Source organism: Pezoporus wallicus, unplaced genomic scaffold (genome assembly GCF_028554395.1).
Source record: "Pezoporus wallicus isolate ANWC-B61680 ecotype Strahan unplaced genomic scaffold, APGP_CSIRO_Pwel_v1 contig_4722, whole genome shotgun sequence".
NCBI classification, from domain to species: domain Eukaryota; kingdom Metazoa; phylum Chordata; class Aves; order Psittaciformes; family Psittacidae; genus Pezoporus; species Pezoporus wallicus.
In genome coordinates this window covers 4487561-4510070 of record NW_026641840.1, presented here as the reverse complement: position 1 = coordinate 4510070, position 22510 = coordinate 4487561, and the positions used below count along the sequence as shown (strand labels likewise).

General features: G+C 41.0%; 1 protein-coding gene across 7 annotated transcripts in view; it reads right to left on the bottom strand.

The window, feature by feature from the left end:
• The window catches only part of TAFA2 (TAFA chemokine like family member 2), a 198516-nt gene that overhangs the window by 139773 nt on the left and 36233 nt on the right, over positions 1-22510 (bottom strand). The window contains exon 1 of one of the 7 annotated variants that reach the window (XR_008974426.1): positions 11028-11077. The exons of the other annotated variants lie outside the window; for them this stretch is intronic. The gene's annotated coding sequence lies outside the window, so the exon portion shown is untranslated. Of the gene's footprint in view, positions 1-11027; positions 11078-22510 lie in introns of those variants that run through there. 7 annotated transcript variants of the gene reach the window in all.

Here is a 22510-nt window from a genome sequence, read left to right as displayed (position 1 = left end):
ACTGACGTGTATGACTTATCCATCTGGAACTGGACCTTCTGAATTTGGTACTGTCTTTTTGCTTAAAGCTTCTGAGCACTGCCTCATACACCTTAGATCAGATTTTGAAAGGCACCAAAATAATTATTTATGGACACTTTTAACAGAGCATAAACTGAAATGAGAGTAAAAATGTACTTTTAGTAGTGCATATAAAGATGCAGTACTGGGAAATCCCACAAACAGGTCTAGATAAAATCATCTCTTAAATTTTATTAACTGCCCAAGCCTCTGCTTTTCCTGCTGTAAATTATGTGCTAATTAATGTTTCTTCTTACTATGGAGCAGCGTTAATATGACAGGGAACAAGATCACAAACTATAAAAAACACACACAAAACACCTGATTAGGCCCCGTTACTGAAAAAGGAACCCAACATATAACTAATTAGTTTTACTAACCTTAGGTATTCCTGAATCTTATCAGAGGTCTTACATCAGTGTAACTCACATTCCTATACCATAATATCATCCAAGGACCTGAACAAACCCTTGCTTTACATTGTCAGTCATCACAGCTGTCATTTCTATGTCAATTATAGGAAGAAGTTGCAGCTTCACTACAACGTGATCTCATTTGCTGTGCCATCAATATGGGAACCGTCTTTTGCTGACTTGACAAACAGAAATAAATACTAGATTTTGAAAACATATTTAAGTTTTATTTTTTTTTTACTAAAAGAACCGAATTTAACAAAAAGACTTCATCAGGCCATAGAACTACCTATTTTAATCTTAAAGATCTCCCTCAGTGTACACTTTACACAAAACATCCCTCAATGTATTTAAGCTTTCAAAACGTTAATGAACAAAACAGAACAGGCTTCTTTTAATATACTGTTTTGTTAGCATGCAAGAGGAAAATTGGATACTGAACCAAGTATTACGTTAAATGACATGCCGTATATGGAATTACATGTATGCAGTAGTGTCCCAGTTCACTGAGCACAGAAATGGGACTCCTTACTTCAAAATATTCTTCTAGATCATTTTCTAAAAATACATTTCTGCAAGCGGAATTTAGTGCACACAGCTTCACAAATTTCAGGGGAAAAAAATGCAAACAAGTAATAAACTAAAGTGCTGACATTGCCAACAAGTTTTTTCTCATTTCATTACAAGGATCTAGACTTGGAACAACAGTACGAAAGAGCTGATATTAGTAATTTCTCAAATGAAATTGCGCTGCTAGGTAATTCTGACAGCTTTCAACCACAGATAGCTCACACTAATGAAGATGGATGCTATATTAGCAGAGGGGTGGTGGAAAGTTAAAACACTGCGCATCAAGGGAGCTGGGTCCTGCTCTTGTGGACTCATTTTGAGGGACAGCTTAATTTCATTTATTTATTCTTTTTCCCTGAAGCACTGGAGTTTACCCCAGGTAAGAAGAAGATCAAGAGGATCCAGGAGCATGGATGCTACCTCTTCACTACAAGTTCAAATGACCCTCAGATTTCACATCAGAAGGAATTTAAACTTTTCCTACAGAACAGCTAGACTTTTGACAACGTGATTGGCTCTTGGGATCATCCAGGAATTGTAGCTGGTGAAATTATTGTCATCTCAGAGACAGGACATGGGCAATTCCCTCAATCTCTCTCATTTTTTTTTACTGTGACACTGTAGTTGTCTCTTCTTGGCCTCTCACTACTTTGATCTTAGCATTTGTCACAGAACAGTAGGAATCACTTCATGGTGGATGACGTGACTGTGTGGCAGACATTCTGCAAACATCAGATCCTATGAGACAGCTGTTCTGCGAACCTCTGAACAGGACATCTGTTGTAATAATTGTAATAGTCCTCAGTAACTGCAGGGGATTAGACTCAATGACATAGTTGGTCTATAGCTGCCCTATCTCACCTCTGTGCAACAAATTCCTTCTTTGCAATAGATAAATATTTTTTCCCACTCTTAAGAATTCTTAGCCAATCCATTAGTTGGAAAGTATACCAAAGTCCTCAGATCCCAGAAGGCAACAATCACAGCAGTGAGTTCGTCTAAGTTCTAGAAAGTGCATAGAAAACCTTTGACAAAAACAAGCCACTGTACTATGAGCTTCCCCTTGCTCCCCCATATGCAGAGCACAGTCTCGACCAGCTGGCAATGGAGGACCAAATGACTTCTTTAAAGCAAAGAGCCACATCCAGAAGCTTTAAGTCTCCTATTTCCCAGAAGCCCCACCACATCTGCTCCAGACAGTGGGTGTGCAGCTTGCCTTACCACACACAGCAACAGGAGATACCAGAAAGACATTCCAAGAGGCAAACAAGAATTTTAAAGTCAGAGGACTGCTCCCCAAAGCAGCCAGTGCTATCTGTAGCTAAGTACATTGGTAGTACATTAGTGCTTTCTGTCAGGAGCCAGTTTTATTGAGTTGTCTGTTTGAGATTGTTTTTGTGTGTGTTTGGTTTTTTTTCCTGCAGAAGACATTCTTGCCTGTTACATAGGAGCTGAATGAGCAACACTTAGAAAAGAAACCTAAGTGTTGCTTATTGAAAGCAAACAAGATTTTGGGGGGTAGGTTCTATTCTACATGGTGGCACCAAGATGGAAACGAACCTGCTTTCCGCAAAGCAAAACAGAGCAGCAATAAGTTCCAGCCACAGCAGCACAGTCTAAACTTCTCTTGACTGCTCTTCTTGTGCTGGTGGCCAAAAACCAAGACAGAATGTAAAAGGGAGGGACAAGACAACTTCTCAATATAAACTGTTGAGTGAGAAAAATGTTCTTTCCATTGCCAAGAGAAGTATCTACTCCGGTGTCACTTACTACATCTACTATAAAAGAGGTGTCATCTGAAAAGGTTTGGACCTCTTTCAAATCCTACATAGAATCATAGAATCATAGAATAGTTAGGGTTGCAAAGGACTTTAAGGTCATCTCGTTCCAATCCCCCTGTCATGGGCAGGGACACCTCACACTAAACCATATCACCCAAGGCTTCATCCAACCTGGCCTTGAACACCACCAGGGATGGAGCATTCACAACCTCCCTGGGCAACCCATTCCAGCGCCTCACCACCCTAACAGGAAAGAATTTCCTCCTTATACCCAATCTAAATTTCCCCTGTTTTCATTAAGTGCTAACCCTCATCCATTTGCCATGACATTTTATTCAGACTTCTTTGCCAGGGCCTCAGTACCAGGAAACAGGCCTCAAGCAAACCAGGATTGTCTTTCCTTGGGTTTGAAGGGATGGATGCAGATACTTAGCCACCTATACCAAGACTACAGAATAAAGATAAAAACGCTGTTAAATAGCCGTCAGAAAAACAACAGTATCTACAAATTCTTCAGTGATGTAATTCTACCTGTTACTACAGAATTACTTCACCTTAGAGGACTCAGCTAGTGTTACCCATCAGAAAAGACATAAAAGAGGAAGCTGAAATCTCAGAATATTGAAGTTGACGTTTTAGTACTTAAGAGGCAAAGTGATTGATGTACAGCTCAAGACTGTCAAAATCTAAATTCTGCAAAGACAAAAAGACAAAGGGTAGATTAGTTGTGTTAAAAACTAATTAGCTTGGGAACACAAGCCACAGTAACAAACAAATGCGAATGCATTCTTGCCCTGCCCACTACTAAGCAAGTTATCTTCCCCTGTTTGTTGTCAGTACTATTTGTAGATTGAACTATCAGAGCGCTGTGTTCTCTATTTCCAGTGTGTGGACAGGACAGGGACAAGACACCCCATGACGATGGAATGGATGCACGCAGTAGGACTCTAGTCACCAGCAATGCTTCAGAGAGAAAAAAATAACTCTATGAAGCGGATCGCAGCACTCATCATTGCACAATAAACATTTCTTCAAGAATTACTTTGCTGGATTCTGAAGCCTGAAAAATATATGCTGATTTCAGATAAGTCTTCAATTATTTGGGGCTGATCCTGACAAAACTTTTTTAAACTTCTCAGTTTTATAAAAAGAACATAACTTCAGTGAAGAAGAGGCTGCATGGAGACCTCAAGGCTTACAAGGATGCCAAAGAGGGACTCTTCATCAGGGATGTATTGACAGGACAAGGGGTTGTGGTTTCAAACTTAAACAGAGGATATTTAGGTTGGAAGGAAGTTCTTTACCGTGAGGGTGGTGAGGCACTGGAACATGTTGCCCAAATAAGTGGTGAATGCTCCATCCCTGGAAGGGTTCAAGGCCAGTCTGGATAGGGCCTTGAGCAACCTGGTCTAGCTGAAGGTGTCCCTGTCCATGCAGGGTGGGAGGAACTTGATGATCTTAAGGTCCTTTTCAACCCAAACCATTCTACAATTCTGTGACTATTATACTTATTATCTGACTACATGTCAATGCCATTAATTCTGCTTACACACTTACAAGTAACCCTGTGCTCTTACTACTTTTATTAAACGGTACTCCTGAAGAAGTATACTGACACTCTAAGTCTTACATAATTAGTATTTGATTGATGACGTGGCATTCCACTCCACCTGCTTCCATCATGTAAGAAACTCATGCATTTACATAGTTTAATACAATGATCTGCAGATGCACATATAGGTTCTTCACAGATATTACTGACCAGTTACATTTTGCAAGTCATAGCATAAAGCCAGAGGTCATGATACTGAGCTGCTGTTCCCAGTAGTTCTGTTTCTTAGCAGAACATCTTGCTCAGAGAAAGTTAGCACCATAACTTCTGTCCTTTGCATGACCCAACAGAGCATCGTTTCATGTAGCAAAGAAGCAGCAGCTTTGGAGGTCAGAGAATACAGAAACCAGTAACACCTGGACTTTTTCTCCAAGGTGCAGCAAATTACAGGTACTGTCCTATGTAAGAAATGAGACACACAATCACGAGATGCACAGATATACATAGAAAACCATCTTCTTTCTCATTAGTTTAATTAATCTGCAATTTCAGAACTGTAGATAAGCCACAAGGAAATACGAGTGATTCAGGTTTATTTCATTTATAGAGGTTATGGGGCCATGAATTCTTTGGACATGGAAAATTTTAAATTAATGTAGTTAGCAAAATTGTCTAACCAGTATCCAATAGGTTAAAAAGAACAAGCCCATAAATACTACAAAGCCACTGTACTTTGGTGAACATGATATTGTCATCAACACAGTGATAAACAACAGCTGACCATAAATTCAGTTTGTCTGCCTTTGATATGCAATTGTTATTAATCATTTTACTTATTGTGTATTCCCTAGGGGAAAAAAGCTTAGAATTTCCTTATCTTAAGACCACAATGTGTGTAACAGACAACCTTTTTTTTTTCCTTTCTTTATTCTTGAACAGGTTGCCACTTTGTGCTTGAAGTGCGATAATTGTGCTCTATAAGGCTTCATTCCTTCAGTGGGTGGCATGCAGAAGTCCACATTTCCCATAAAGCCCATCAAAATCAAACATTGCCTTCACAGAATGATTTGCAAAAGGAATGCGCAATGTTTACCATAATTCCCTTTTGGCTATCTTTACATTTTCCTAAGGTATCATCCTTCTCCTGTATACAGACAAGCAATAAGAAAGGGAGCACTTTGAAGAATCAAGCTGAGTGGAATTAGGAGGAGTAAATAGTGTGCTCACTGGGAAGTAATTAAAAGCTATGAAGCAGGAATAAGGTTGGAGGTGCCTAAAAGGCATTATAATTAAAACCTAATGCATGTTAACCATGAGTGAAGCATTGAAGTCATTGACATGAATGACAAAACTCCCACTGAATTCAATAGGGACAGGATTTTACTCTGTAAGTGCTCAACAACACTGACTCAGGTTCAGAGAAATTGATTGAAGGTTTGAGAATAAAAAGAAAACCCCCTGAAAATGGGGACTAGTTATTTATATAGACAATGATATGGACAGTTGTGAAGTATCCACAAGAGAAATGAAAAGAGAAAATAAAAACGAAATGAGTTAATCTTTGGAAAAGGGGAAGAACAAATAATTTTTAAAATATTATTAGGAAAAAAAAAAAAGATTATTACAAAGGAGACAGAATCAAGAAAAGTCCTGAACATGGAACAACTTTATCCCAAATAACAATTAGAAAGAAAGTGATGAAGCAGTTAAAAAGTACTGATAAGTAGCTATTGATAAAACCCGATTGGGAATACATGGAAAATCTGAATTTGTTCAGATAGCACACAGTCTATTTAACCATGTCACAGAAATGAATTAAGAAAGAAAAAGAATTTGCCGTTCAGTATATCTAACCTCCAGAGCCCTGTTACATAATGGAACCATTATTCAGAAAGAGCCAACCCAGTTCTAGTGGTTTTAACACTACGTTGTCAAAAAGTGACAACATAATGTAAGTTTGCCTAGATGCAGTTAATGGATTTACATAAAACCCTGGAAATTTAAAATTATACTGGATATCACCGCTGTGCAATACCAAACATACCACCAAAAATGCTACTTGTACAGGGAGTCTAGTTGGCTAACAAATTCTCAGTGGGAAACTTGGTGTTTACTTTGACAAAGCAAATGAAATTTCCTACTAGATACACTGCATGTGAATAGCAAAAAAAGCCACACAGAACAGTAGGCGCGGATTATGTAAGTACTTGGAGTTCAGCTGGTGCAGAAAGTGAAGTCTGTAAATTTGGCTGGTGTATCTACAAATCTGACATCAACAGTCAGCAGGCAATGGACAGAAATGAAATAATAGCAGTAGATCAGCCCACTGAATAAATGATGCTCTCCGTGTCTGGAGAATACTTACAAAGTCACTCCTTACCAGACCAACAAATCTGCCCAGCAGAATAATCTTAATGCTGAGTATTAACTCATGAAAAATTATGAGGTGAAATTGTGAGCATGTAACTTGTAGAAGGAATATGAGAAGCCCTGAAAAAAAGTGTGGAAATCAAGTATTTTTAACAACAGCAGCAAGCAGACAATCTCCTAAAACAACATGCAACCTTTCATTATCTAATCCTGTAAGTCAGCAACTAAAAATATGCACTTAATTACTTATTTAATTTGCCAGTATGAGATAAAAACAAAAGGACACAGAGCCAGCTGAGGGAGCTTGAGGGCCCTGTGTTCTAAAGCAGTGACTCCAGAGAGTCCTAGTTGGAGATTTCAGCTGTGGTGAGACTTCAATGACACCGATGCCACCAGAGAAAGGGTGGAGAACAGGGCTTTCTGAAGCATCGTGAGCTCTGTCTCTGCATCTTTTACTCAGTCAGGCTGCCTAAGTGGTAGTGGGTCTCATGCAGACTATTCCAGGCATTATTACGTTTCTATTCCTCCTCTTAAAGGGCTGGCTACCATAGTGCTGTGAGCAAAGACACTGCCAACTGTTCTCATCTGTAAGGTATCTTCCTGAGACAGTCCTGGGACAGAAATAGCAGGATGCTATTTCTGCACTGCAGTGCAAGGGCTTGGTAAGAAAATATTCCCCTCAAACATGAGTCCTGGTTCCTCCCCAGACTGCCTGGTTTGCTCCTACAGCCATATTAATACTTCCTGGAGACAATGTGTCTTCTCACTCACATCCTGCAGTGAGCTCCAGTTCTTTCTCTTCTCAACATCCACACGCAGTATATAAAGTGTAAATAGGGCAATCTCAAACTTCCAAAAAGCACATATTAGTTATTTATTCTTGACTGTAGTTCCACAAAACGTAAGAAAAAGATAACCCAACCAGCAACTGTCCTATTTACTTCATCTTACATCTTGTACCCACTGATCTATATTTAAATTTCCACTCATTTCTAGCACAGTACATTTATTTTTATGTACCAGCTCAGATCATTTTAGAAATAAAATTGATACTCTTATATGCAAATTTTAGAAGGAAAAGGTTTCTTGAAACACTATGAAAATGTTAACAAGCCTTCTATTATTAATAAGAAAATCACCTTCATAATTCTCTATTACTAGCGGAGAAAGAATAAACTTCTTAAGTAAGAAGTCACTTATTTCTGTTCCTCTACAGAAGTGATTTTCCAAGTTAAGACTAGAATCCCACTTATTTCTCTTTGTTTTGCACGTGAGTTGCATCACGCACAGTGTGTAACATTCTGCACTATTTTTAGAGCTGTGAAAATCAGACATAAATCATTCCTGTTTCATAAGTCACCTTTAAGGAAGTATTTAAGGTTTTTCTACTTTACTGTGACTACATAATTGAAAAGTAAGTACTAAAATGTTTAAACACGAGATTCAATGGCTTAAAATGAATCGTGCCACAGTAAAAATAGATTTCTTGAGAGAATTAACTGATCATTAATAACTTGAATTGACAAAGGCAGCACTAATCAAGTTCTGGCTTCATAATAATTCTTATAAAAAATGGGTGGGGGAGAGCAAGTTAATGAAGTGAGAATAATTTCTGCAAAAATAGTAATGAATCTACAGCACATTAACTCATTAAAGAATTATCCTTTTATTTCAGTATTTTCTTTCCAGGTCAAGAAAAACGCAGCCAGTAAGGACAGGCTGAGTGGGAAGAAGATAATGCTTTTTATTACTGGCAGCACCTACGTCATGTGAGAAAATACCAGAAAAAGAGATCAGTTTTATGTTAGGAAAGCATTTGAAAGGTGCTGGCCAGAAGGAATGACCCAGTTATAGAAATAAATGTACAAGCTACACTGAAGACAATTTCTTTGAAAAACTCGAGTGTCCAGGACTGTCATGCCACACTAAATTAAAGACTAACCTGAAAAGAAAAAACCCATATTCCAATCCAGGAAAAGTACAATGCTTGAGTCTAACCCTCAAAGTTGACAACAATGAATGAGGACCCCAGTGGGGACAGAATCAAGCTCCGTATACAGAATTTCTCAGGCTGAAATGTCTGCGCAGTGTAAAGCACATGCACATTAAACCTTTGGCTTCTGAGATGGATCAGAGCTACTGCACATGCATAAACTGCATGGATGGTACAGGCCCAGAAGACCTTCCAGAAGTGTCAAATAACACATGGCTCTACTACACAGCACACATGTTCAGAAGCTCCAAATAAGAACGTTTGTATGTCCAGAATCCCAGATGAGACCACTATGAAATGCTGATGTGCAGCAGCTGGAGCAAGAGTGTCTGGGCTAGCATTATCAGGTGTCCCTAAATCCCAGAAACATTTGTCAAGTATTAAAAATTTCTAGATATCATAGCTGAGAAAATACAGGCATGTATGTGCGCTGGTTTTTGGCTGGAATAGAGTTTATTTCCTTTATAGTAGCTAGCATGGGGCTATGTTCTGGATTGTGATGGAAACAGCGTTGCTAACACAGGAATGCATTATCAGTTCTTGCTGAGCAGTGCTCACATAGTCAAGCCCTTTTCTGCCTCTCATAGCACCAGTGAGCAGGCTTGAGGTGCACAAGTAGTTGGAAGGGGACACAGCCAGGACAGCTGAGCCCAGCTGACCAAAACACACCATATGGTGTCGTGCTCAGCAATAAAAGCTGAGGAAAGAAGGAGAAAAGGGGGATGCTCAGAGTGATGGCATTTGTCTTCCCAGGTAACTATTGTGCACGATGGAGCCCTGTTGTCCTGGAAATGGCTGAACCCCTGCCTGCCCACAGAAAGTGGGGAATGAATTCCTTGTCTTGTTTTGCCTGCATGCACAGCTTTGCCTTACCTGTTAAACCGTCCTTGTCTCAACCCATGAGTTTTCTCATTCTTATCCTTTCAATTTTCTCCCCCATCCCACTGTGGGGAGTGACCAAGTGGCTGTTGGTGCCTGGTTGCCAGCTGTGGTTAAACCACAGCAGTCCTTTTTGGTGCCCAACGTGGGGCTCGAAGCATTCCAGATAATGACAGGTTTGACTGGAATCTGCTAGATCGAATTTACTGCTGTTCAGCTGTTAACTGAGAGGCTTCTGTGCTTGCCATGGGGCTTGCCTGCCTTATTGTAAATTGAAGTCTAGTGCTCGTTGGTGGCTGCTCTTTGCTTTCAGTGCCTGCTGTACTGCTGATCATCTTACTCCGCTGTGCCTGGGAACGTTTTGGTAACCACAACGGTGATGTGCCTGGGCTGGCAGATGGCTGGGGCATCGCTGCTGTTTCTGCGCTGCTGTACTGGACAGGCTGGAACTCCGTTGTGAACTCGCATCGAAGGGACTGTGACCTGTCAATGAGTCCATATAGGAGCAGGACATCACAAAGAATCTCTGGCCGTGAGCAAATCCACACTGAGCAGGTACATCTCGAAGTGTCTGTGGTCGTGGTTGTGTCTGTGCCACAGCAGCTGTACCTCTGAAAGGGTAAGACCATGCTGGAGAAGGTATACCTCGAAGCATCTCTGTCTATAGATAAGTCCATGTGACAGATAGCACACCTTGAAGCATCTGTGGCTGTGCATGGGGTCATGCTGGAGCACTTCAAAGCATGTGGCCATGAGTAAGCCCCTGACAGAGCAGGTACATCCCTGGTGGGACTGCAGCCATGGGGGTAAGGCCATGTTGGTGTAGGCTTACTTCTGAAGGCATTGTGACCCATGGACAAGGCCATACTGGAACAGCTTCACCTCAAAGTGACTGTGGCTGTGTATATGCTGCAGCTCATAGATAAGGCCGATAACGGGTAAAATACTGTTACCTATATACTGCATACACACACACTGAGAGTTCAAATTACTTCATGAACCCTCTAGCCAGCTTCAATTTAAAGTGTTCACCCAAAAACTTCATTTAGCCTCTGCAGCTGCTTCAGTCTGTAGGAGGCTTTGGCTGGCTCTGAGCCCTGGTCAGGCAAGAAAGCAAGGAAAAGGAGTTTGTAAACACTTCTTTTAAGTCTTTACTTTTGTGTGAGTAAAGACAGCTGCATTTATGTTCCTTGCAATCAATCTTATTTGACACAGCTATTCTGTCAAACTCTCTGTAAGGCACACTTTTTTTTGCCAGGAATAAGAGCTGTGATCATTATAAAACTGTGAGAAAAATCAATGTCATATAAAAGGAGTGGTTATTTTATATACGCACACAAGCACTGCATGCACACATTGTATGTAAACCTGATTCTCTGATCATGCAAATGAGTAAACAAATTAGTTACACTTGCTGAGGATGCCTCCTAACCCTACTGCTAGATCTTTTCTGGAGGTGGGGCTGAGAAAAAGCACCAGCACAGGTTAATCAGAACTTGCTATTTTTTCTCTTCCACATCATGTCTGCTAATTCAGCTTACGGGAGCCTAGAGCTGATTTAAAAGATCACTGGGATGTCAGTTTTCCTAATGGTTTTCCTTCCAGACTTCAACAGATAGGGATGCTTCCTGCCGGTTTTCTATTTGTAATTCTGCATTGCACAGTGCTGATTTTAATTTGAAATTACCTTCCCTTCTGTATCGTGTTAAAAATCATGCATTCTCCTCTTCTAAGCCAATCATACCTTCCTCCAATGGTATCCTGTTTAGATTTTCTTATGAAAATACCAAGCCCTTTTACTTCCAATGTTTTTTACTTTTCTCACTAAATTCCTCCTTGAGTATGCATTTCCTTCTGTTACACCATTTCTCTGCTGATTCTCTGGTTTCAGAAAATCTGAAATAAACATCCAAGAAATGCCATAATTTCCAAGTGTCTTGAGAAACAGAGTATGCCTACACTACGCAGTCCTACTTTACACTGAAAATATTTCCGAATCTCAGATTTCCACTTAGCATGTTACAGCACGTATCAACATCTCTCATTGCGTTTGACATTGCAGATTTGACTTAATTATGTACAAACATCACTCCTGGTTTGAAGATGCTCCAGCCAGACAGCTCTGGCTGCTCCATGCATTTCCCCTGTATTATATCAAGTACCACGTAAGCGTTCACAAGGAAAGCTCTCTGTTGCTCCTCTGTTGCAGTACAGCTTGCCTTAATTCTTAAGCATCTCCCTTTTACCCAGCCTGTGTTTGCACACCAGAAAAAGGCTGCACTCGTTAGAAATCATTTCTGCAACTGCCAGCTCACAGAAACTCCCTGCACGGCCTCGAGATCAGTGAAAAGGAACCGCACACCGCTCCTTGGCGACCTTGGGATACCACATTAGACATTTTGCTCTGTGGCCCTCCCCAGCTGTCCCCGATGCTGCCTCCAGGCCAGGCTGTCAGGAGGGAGCAGGGTATGCTGTGGCATGTGCCTGAGCAACACACCAAACGCCCTAATGCCTGGGTGGGCTTTCCTCTAGCTGCCTTCAGGAACAAACATCAATCAGCTAGCAAAGACTGCGCCTAAAAAAAACATATATAACAGAAATATGAGCAAGGCACTGGTAGCTGCAATGTTTTTCTCTCTTAACTGACACATCAGTTCTGTACATTGCCAAACAAAGGGAGTTCTGACTAAATATTTGTCTCCCAATGTCTTCCCCTATGAAAAATTAACATGCACAGGATCGTGCAGATGAAAAGGGCTAACAACAGAGGGGTGGTATGACAAGACAAAACATTCATTAAGGATTAAAAAAGGAAGGGTGGCTTTACACGCTGCCAAAAGGCTTTTATTTAAACAGGTTATTGCATCCTGCCCCCACTATAGACAGCCACATGAGGCTGAGACCAGAATAAATCTCAACTCTATAAAAATTTACTGACAACACAGGCTGAGAGAAGAGCTTGTTTACCCTCATCCTCCAGCTCTTCCCTTCCTGCAAAATTCAGCAGTTTAGTGCTGCATAAATCTGTTTAACATTTCCTGCGACTTCTCCATCCACCTCACTTCTTTGGAGACCCAGAAACTGCTACCGCTTCAAGGAAAGCTAGGCAATCCTTGGGTTAGAGGACACCCCCACCCCAATACATCTGGAAAAGCAGAGGACACAGAGAGGCAGGAGAAAGGCGACAAGAGGCAGTTACACCATTTGGATTTTCCAAAATGGGGACTGGTGGGAATGAGGGGCAGGTCCATGAAGAATGGGTGTGCTCCACACCACCACCTAAAGGGGTTGGAGCAGCAGGGATTCAGGAACTGCAGTGGAGGAAGAGCACTTCAGCTCTGCTTGACCCCCGTTCACCCGGCAGGGCCATGGCACACATGCACCAGGGGAACCCCACTGTTTTCCAACTCGCACAGCCCCGAAGCTCTCATGTTGATTCAGCTATGGCCACAACCAGTGCTCCTCTAGAGGCCACAATAAAGGGATAACTTTTCAGTCAAGCAAGTAACTCAGTACTTGTCTCATACCTGAAAGTTTCAGATTTCACTCTAAACTACCCAAGGCCACCCTGCTGTTTGCCTTTCTCCTTTTGTTGGCATGAAGAATATTTTTTGTGGTAAAAGCCAACCCAAATTCTGCAAGTTTTCATGAACAAACAGGCTGCACAGAGGTGGCCCAGAATGCTTTAGGTTCAGTTAATCCTGTCTTGGGCCAGGATGGATTATGTGATTTAGAGTCCTTGAGAAAACCTTCCTCTCGGATCCTGCTGTTTGTTAAAAAGCTATCAACCAAAAAGCTTCCCCCCTTTGCTCTTCACCATATCTTCACAACATCTTCAACTCTAGTTTGAAATTAAAGGTTAAGCCCTGGAAGTGCAAGAAGGAGTTGGAGCAGGTGTCATTTATGACATAGGAGTCACGAATGAGACAGGTTAACCAAGCTGAACAGATCCAGCTGAAAGCATACCACAGCCTGAACTAATGACAACACCAGCCAAAACAATGAATTCATCATTGAATGTGGAGGTGGCATGTCCACCTCCACAATCCCCAGAGTCTAGTCCATGTGGTTCTGTGACACCAGAGAGTGACAAACAGGAGATTAAACTGGGCAGTGGAGCAATAAGCAGGATGGACAATATTCAATGCCCAGCATAAACTGGCAATGTCAAATAAAATTAACATGGCCTTGAGTGCTGTCCATGCTTTGCTCAACCCTCTCACTGAGCACTGATGGAAACAGCTCTCCCCAAGAGGTGTTGTCAGATGATATAAAGTGAATGATGAGGTGCATGGTGGGGAATGATAAACATGGGGAAGAGCCCAAACTCTGTCAGGCCTTCCATGTGATGGTCATGCTGGAGACATTAGACCTTATTTGCAGACGGCCTCCCTCACTGCCCTCGCCATCTCCCCAGGAAAGGATGTGGAAAAAACCTTATCTCTAGGTGTCCCTTCCACGTGCCTCCCTAAAACAAGGATGTGCTACCAAAAACACCAACGTGGTGTGTTTCCACACCACCGGCTTGATGGTTTCATTGCTGCGCTGACTGTCCTGACAGGGTGAAAAAGAGGCCATGGAAAAAAATGTCAGTTACATTTTATCTGGAGAATCATTTGACAAGAAATTGATGGAACAATGTGAAGCTTTCCCTGGTGTGGGGCTAGGATATTCACTCAACTGGAAGGAGGCCAAAGGGTGGAAATCAGAAGGGCTGTAGATGATTCAAGTGGAAATACTTTTTAGCAAGAGACCTTTCACAGTTTATAGTCATTCCTGTTCACAGGTATTTAAAATACCTTCCTAGAAACTAGGATAATTATTGTCTCACCCTCTATGCTGGACATGCCATTCAGCAAGCTTTTTTAACACCTTTTGTTAAGAAAGATAACAGTTGGAAACCGAGAAATTAACCTGGTGCTTTTGTACTTCTACTTAACATGACTCTGGCAGTATGAGCGCATCCACAAGACAAGCATTGGAGAACCCAACCAAGCATTGACATCTCAGAAAATCTGAGGTGTTTAGCTCCCTGCCCTATTAACTTCTGCCTCCCACCCTGCTATATTACCCCCAAAATCCAACTGCTTGGCAGAAGAGATTTTGCCTGACAAGGAAGAGTGCCACGGCTGATGGAGCCAAAGAGCTCTTCTCCAGTGCAGGTCAGGTGTCCCCAGAAAGGGAAGGGCTATAGGGCACCACACAGGGACATCAGCACCATCCTCACAAGGACTTTGCAAGGACCAGAGAGTTTAATGCCCCACACCTGGAGCAGCAACAGAGTGTCTCTGCTGGGAAACTAAACAGGCTTCAAATGAGGCACCAGAAGGACCTCCAGGCAAATATTCAGCTTTTTAACCAAGTCCCTTCATTCCACAGAATTCAAGAAATGTTAAATGCTTTTCAGCATTTTAGTTGGAAAACAACTTGAATGTTAATGTTAAATTTGGACTGAAAAGCTTTACCTGACTGAGGTGCGCTTTTTACACCAAAGGACATGAATAATCTAGTGCACAAAGTGCATGTTTTTATCCAAAAGGTTATGTCAGTTTTAAGATTTCGGTCAAATTTTAGGTATACACAGGTTAACAAGAAAATAGTAAAAAGATGCTACAAAATTCAGAGGGGTGCCCTTGAATGCCTTATTTTCTCCTCTCTTTTTACTGTTTTTTCTTTTTCTCCTGTTAAAAGGATAAACAACAGTGTTAAGGGGGGAGATTTCAAAGTCTGTAAATGTTACTAGATGAGGAACCTCAACTTATCATTACGGAAAAAGGGATTGGAGAGATTTCTATCATTTAAGACCCTGGTCTTGCCAAAAGCAAATGTAGATGAATGCAGACTGACAAGCCCTGGAACAAAGAACCAAACTGACAGAGTACCAGCTAAAAGAAAGATTCTGCAGAATAAAAAGGGATTGGAAGTTATTACAGAAAAATCCTTTAAAGCCTTTAGCCAAGTATCCAGTTGTAGTAAAGAAAGCAAACAAGAAGTTAGGTAGTATTGCTAAAGGAATATAAATCAAAGCCGTTGATATTATCACTCTAACAACACCGTAGCTAAATGTGCAGAGGGAATACATGGTATGCTTTAAGTGCACATGTGCTAGAGGAAAATACAGCTTTTTTTAACAGGTTGAGCAAAAGAGCTATGAAATACTAAGAGCAAATGCAAGCTTTTAATCAAAGTCAAAGTCAGAGGCACTATCCGAGGTCTTTCTGCCAGTGACCCTGACTGGTTAGATGAAGGATAATTTGAATTGTTACTAATAGTTTTAATTTAAGTTTTGGACATGCACAGCTTAGCACCGTCATCAGAGAGTGGTAAAACGGAAATACGATACTGAGCATCCCCAAGAACTCCGTGTGAGATGGTCTTAACTGCTCCTGTAGGACAGACTGGCTACAAGTGAGTTTTCCAATCCATAGCAGTTGCAGTAACGAATGCTGTCCTTGATCACTTCTCCAGCATTTGCCAGCAAATCTTGCAAAATAAGGAGAATATGTTTTCCTTTTCTTCAGTTACAATGTGCTTTTCAGCCTTAATTAATAAAGGTAGCCAGCAAGTCACTGAAATTGCAGGATTTTCTCTCAGTGCCTTTGTTAAACTCCCTACAGGTCATTGAAGATCTAACTTATATTACCAGGACTGCATACACATAATTAAAAGTAATATTGATAACATAAGAGTTACAGTATTGTCTAGTTTAGTATTGTTTAACATAAAATTGGTACGCTTTCCTGCAGATTAAGAAATTCTGTGCTGAATGTTCTTAGATCATGTTTTACAGGTTTCATGTTTACAACGTAAAACTATGGATGTCTAACTTAGTTTAGAAGTGGAAAAGGATGAAAGAAAATCTTTCAGGGCAGGTTTGGTTTTGTTTGGGGTTTTTTTTTTTTGCAATGCACTTCCTTAAAATATTTGTGATCCTGAAAGTCTTTTGGAAGAGCTCAATTATATCATTGTATTAATCGTAAGTGCAAGCACTCCCTATGTTAGTTGCTACATCGGTTAAAATTTCACTGTTTCTTGTCAGAGACAAAATGTTAAAAGAAATGGCAATCCAAAATTCACTCATTTAGAGAATAATAAATAGCTAAAGACTTCGATCAGGCATTCCTGCCCAACTACAATCTACCTCTGATATCAACAGTACATGAAAACCTCAAACAGTGTATTCCCTCACTGAAAACAAAACTGCTACACCAGTTTCCAAGGGTTCTCAACAGAAAACTCTTAAAGAAAACACACACCAGCTAATCGCAGAAGTTGAGGTAGATTCCATTCTTGCTCTCAAATGTTTATAAACAGCATCGTGAAGTTAACAGAAACAAGAAGCAAAATGAAATTCAGGCGAAAAGAAGCAGCACTAGGCAATCAATAGAAAACTATACAAGGGAGAAAATGAAGAAGAAACTGATAGAGGAAATGAGTATGATGACATTTTACAATCCCAGTCACTTTCATGTTCTTTTAAAATATCCTTAGTGACTTTTTATATGAAATATATTTCTCTGATAGGGGTTATGTATGATACAGGTTATTGCATGATGCAGCATTTCTGTTTCAGACTTTGCCATCTGCAGACCACCTTAGCCTAGTAATTATTCTGAGCTTGATACCAGGTTTCCTCTGCCAGGTCTTCTGTTAGGATAAGAACTAGAGCGGTTTACACCTGCTGGGAAGCCAGTCCTTTAAATCATGTTTTACCTTGCTTGCAGCACATGAAATGATGTCTCTCAGAGCATCCTTGGAGGCCCTTCTCGAGATCAGATCTCACTGCCATGCAGAGAGGAATCCTGCAGTGTCCCATCAGCATAGCTGGCATGACATGGACAAGTGCCGGGGGCTGGCCTGACTGACCTGCAGATGCTCACTGCAGACAGGAGAGAGCCTTTAAGGCAGCACCACATGCCAGAAGGGGAAGAAGACCAACCATATGCTACTAATGGTTGATACTGAGCCTGCTGCCAGGGAGGCACTTTAGTTTGCATAGACTGTAAACATGCTAAGCCTTCAAGTCTAATAAAAGTAAAGAGCATCACTGAGAAACAGCATCAAGAGCTCCACCTTCTCCTTGCAACACTGAGTTCTGTACCTGTGTCTCCCCTAAGATTAGTGTGACCTGCCGGTGGCTGGGGAGGGTGCTGGGAGGGCTCAGCATGACTGAAGAATACTCAGTTGATTGCCACTTTTCTGTACTGAAAGCTGTTTCTATATTCATGAACTTATAGGAACTCTGGGGCTGGTACCTCCTTTTGCTGTGGATTCATACAATTCCCAGGAAAACAGGAGTTGCTGTACAACTGCAGCAGCATAGCACTGCCACAGCAACAGCATGGGAACAATGCAAACGTCAGCCACAGCACTGAGGTCCCACAGTACATCTGCCTGTGACTCAAGCAGGAAATCAGCAGACTTTCAAACAAAGCCTGGCATGAAAAAGCAATTTAAACTCCAAATCAGCTGAAGTATAAAATGCTTTCTCACAGTATTTTTAAGAAAACAAAGCTGTAAGGCGGTGTCAAAGTCATTATAAAAAGATACAAAATGTTTCTTCATGTTTATGTAGAGTTTTCCAAACGAAGGCAGCAGTCTGTTTTGCTGTGTTCAGAACTGCTTTCCTAACCCACACTAAGTGAATAATGCTTTTCACACAACAGTGAGATAAATAGCTCATGCAGACATTCTTGGTTCTTCGTAGAACAAAGCATCCTAAGAACCCAAACAGTTAACAGCTGGTAATTCCTTTTATCTTTTTCTTTAAGAAATGGGATGCATAATAACTTGGCCGAATGGTAGAATATGTCATGAACTCCTTCCCCTTGGATATTTAAGAATCTATAAATCACTGGCAGGTAAGTAGCACATGAGCATCACTGCCTCGCACAGGTTAAGTCACATCTTCTCATGTTCCTGTGCATACAGGAATCTTCCCTTTGCACATCTTCCCTGAGAAAATATTCTTTGTCAAGCAGATGTTTGTTTAATGAAAATCAAATCCTCAGTGGATAACAATATGTAAAATATGATGGAAAGCAATCGCAGAATCAACTAGGTTGGAGAAGACCTTTTAAGATCACCAGGTCCAACCATTATCCCAGGACTGCCAAGATCACCACTAAACCACGTCACTGAGGGACTCATCTACACAGGTTTTGAACACTCAGGGATGTGGATTCCACCGCTTAACTGGGAAGCCTGCTCAAATAACTGAGCATCCTAATATCCAATCTAAACCTCCCCTGGCACGGCCTGAGGCTGTTCTCTCTTCCCTATCACTTGTTAGCAATTGAATGAACGATAGCAATTGAAGACCTTCCCCACCTTCCAGTGTTTTGTCAGTGTACACAACTGAACCTCCTCACTGGCAAAGACTTGCATTATTCAATCAAGCCTAGAAGTCACAGGGAAAAAAAAACCGTAAGCGATGGTTCAATTAACTGCTAAGCCTTATTCCTAGGGCCATCTGCACTTTGCTCAGAAGCAGCTATCGGCACCTTCCCACATGACTAACAGCCATTAAAGATCCGCTTCCTTTCAGCACCCCCCAGCACAAAGCAAACACTTAATCACATGTAACAATACCATCTAGTGGTAAAACACATCCATTACACTTAGAATCTCCATCCTGTATTTTCTCGCAGGAGTACCGGGTACACGCAGCGAGAGCAGGGCTGCCAGAAAGCATCTCCTCAAGCTGCCTGAACACACACATCCCTGCCCAGTACCTGAACAAACTCATCATTCTTCGTATCATCTAAACATATTTTAAGCTTTAAGCATATGAATCATTTCATGTAGAGCAGATGAGCTTATACCACTGGAAATGATATTAATATATTGAGGCCATAAACCATCACCTAAGGAGCAAAGATACACAACCAGACTGGAAGTCATTTCAAAGTGCAGCATACCTGTTAGGAGTGTGCTGGCCGTACATGTGGAACAACAGTGTGCCCACAGCTTCTGTGTGCCATGTGATAGTATAAAGTGCTTACTCCTCTCTACACAAAGACAGAAATTGTATTCAGGTGGTATCCTGAACTGACCTCTTTGCATGACTCCACTTACCCATGATATCTAAAAAGAATGTAAATTGAACATAAAAGCAAATAGTTACATTTAACTGCAATCCCTTTAGGAGAGTGTGAATGGTGTGAGACCACAGAATAAAAGCTAGAGTGAATCAGCAAGGCACAAAGAGGACAAATGAGAAACAGAAACAACTTGTTCTGCAAAACAATAAATACCAGTTACACTGATGATGCAGAGCTAAAAAGCTATTTGACATGAAATAAAATTATTCAAAGTTAGAATCCTGTACTAATGAAATGGGACAATTTGCTCTACTTCAGTGGGCTTTGTGGAAACATTAGTACATTGTAAACAACATATTAACACAGAGTGCATATTTGTGAAGGACGAATTAAGTCAATACTCAAGCTGTAGGAACGATTCAGCACATAAAGCAGTGCCATGTAGAGGTCTGGCTTGTTATCACCTTGGCCTCTTGAATTTTTCTTTCTCAAAAAGAGCTAGCTTTGCCAAAAAGCTGAAACACCCCTATAGTTAGGAAAAAGAAAACATTAACCATGCACCCTTACACAGAGATCCATTTGTGGCAAGATACGAAGTTCTGCTTATAGTGAAATGGGAGATTCTACAAAATCTCTATTGCTTTAAATATCTTCTTATAAAATCAAGCAAATTGCTTTTACAGAACATGATGATCTAGAAGCCTTCTTCAAACCTCCACTGGAGCTGTTGCTTTTCTGCAATATACATATTCATCCAAGAATCCTGAAAACTATTTAAATGCTCGCCTTTCTCATACTCAAAACCCCTTAATTATCTAACTCGACAAGACCATCATGCAACTATCACCCTGTGGAAAAACTGATGTTCTTCAGAACCTCCTTTAACCTCCTTCACTTCACGAAAAGATCAGCAAAAGAAGCAGATTTCCAAACTTTTTTAGCCAACAATAACAACTTCCTACTAAAAATGGCAAATCAGCAACAGCGGTGAATCCAACAATGGTTTAGAAGGTTATTAAGAGGTACCATGTTAACAAGGGAATATGGTGCCAACCTCTCATGAATAAAATATTATGGATAATATTATGTTTTAAGAGATTCTGAGCAGAAATGCCATATTGGCATCTCTCCAATGCATCCTTCTGCCACCCTCACACAATTACATTATCATGAGTTTCAATTTATTATTTTAGATGTTGGTTATCAGCTCTAATACACTTTGGTTTTTAAATCTATTCATAAAGCTCTTTACATGGACAACTAAAATTAATTTGAAACTCAGCCTGAACAGAATCAATATTTGGTTGGTATTTGTAATTTATTCAAGTCTGTCTACGTAGGGAAAACATTAGTTTCACTGCTAAATTTGAAGCAGGAATTGACATGTTCTATTCCCCAAGGGTTAATTGAGACAATTAGGATCTGAAGACAGAATACCTGGTGACACAAGATGCCAGAAGCAGCATATCTGCTCTGCTCAGCTCAGCTGCACTGTTCCTCATGTCAATAATCCATACCCAGGTCTCTTCAAAGTTTCAACCTGTCAGTAATGATGACTGGCTAACATAATTTCATTCAGTGAAATCAAAATGTAAGGCCAGGCCTTAGAGTTAATCTACACCACCGAATGAAATTACTTTTCATTTTTTATTTTCAGAGAAAAGTTATGTTTACAGACAAATGATTTGTCATTGATTCTTTGCTGTTACCTGCACTTAAATGAATACCTTATGACATAAACTTCAGTGCACACAACATCAGACTGTCATAATTGTTATAATCATATCATAAAAAGCTTCTTCTAGAAGCACTAGCAGTAGCATTCAATCATGGAAAGTAGCTTTCCATCATTCCCACCTTCGTAATGCTTAAAGACAAAAATCACAACCTAACATACAAAAGCAAATATTGAACAGGAAAACATTCATATCTCTGTATCTCTGAAGATTTATTACAGAATTACAGAGAAAAAATCCTGGAAGGGGCATGACTTAACATTTTCATGTCCAAAAAAACTGACAAATGACATTCTCAACTGGTTTAGTAGATTAAAAGAAGTGGCTGCAAAAATTTCATTATACAGATTTCAACATTCCCTGACACCTGTTGAAATGGCACCTTGGCAGGATATGAGCGATCAGGATTTCTGAAGGCATTAGGGAGAATGCCTGTATACTGGTACTGGGTAGGCCAAGCAGGATGATGCTCACCAGCATCTGCTATTCACTGACAAGGGAGGTGAAGCTGGGGATGTAATAGTGGGTGGCAGCCGTGGCTGTACTCACTGTGCAATAGCGGGGTCCAAGATCCCGGGCAGTGAGAAATGCAGTACTGTAGGGGTCCAGTCTAGAACCTCTCCTGTTTAATTTGCTTATCACTGCCCTGGAGGAGACACACAGGTTGCACATGACACCTACTGGTGAGGGGCCAGCTGATATGCTGGAGAGCAGAGCTGTCTCAGAGACCCCAAGCAGGCTGAAGAAATGGGCTGGGAAGAACTTTGGGAAATTCAGCAAGGAGAAAAGCTAAGTGGTGCCCCAGGGAAGGAAGCACTCCTGCTGCCGCCCAGGATAGCGAGGAACAGCCTGCTCTGCAGAAACATCCCTGTGGGCAGCTAAGCATGGACCAGCTCTGTGCCCTAGCAGGAGGGGCAGCCAGCAGCCTCCTGGGCTGTACTAGCAGGGGCACAGCCAGCAGAACAAGGAAAGTGATCATCCTCCCTTAATCCTTCATTCAGCACCCACTAGATTTCATCCAACTGTGTCCAGTACAAGAAAGACATGGACAAAACTGGAGGGAGCTCAGCAGAAGATCCCCAAGATGGTTGGGGCTGGAACTGTTGCACTACA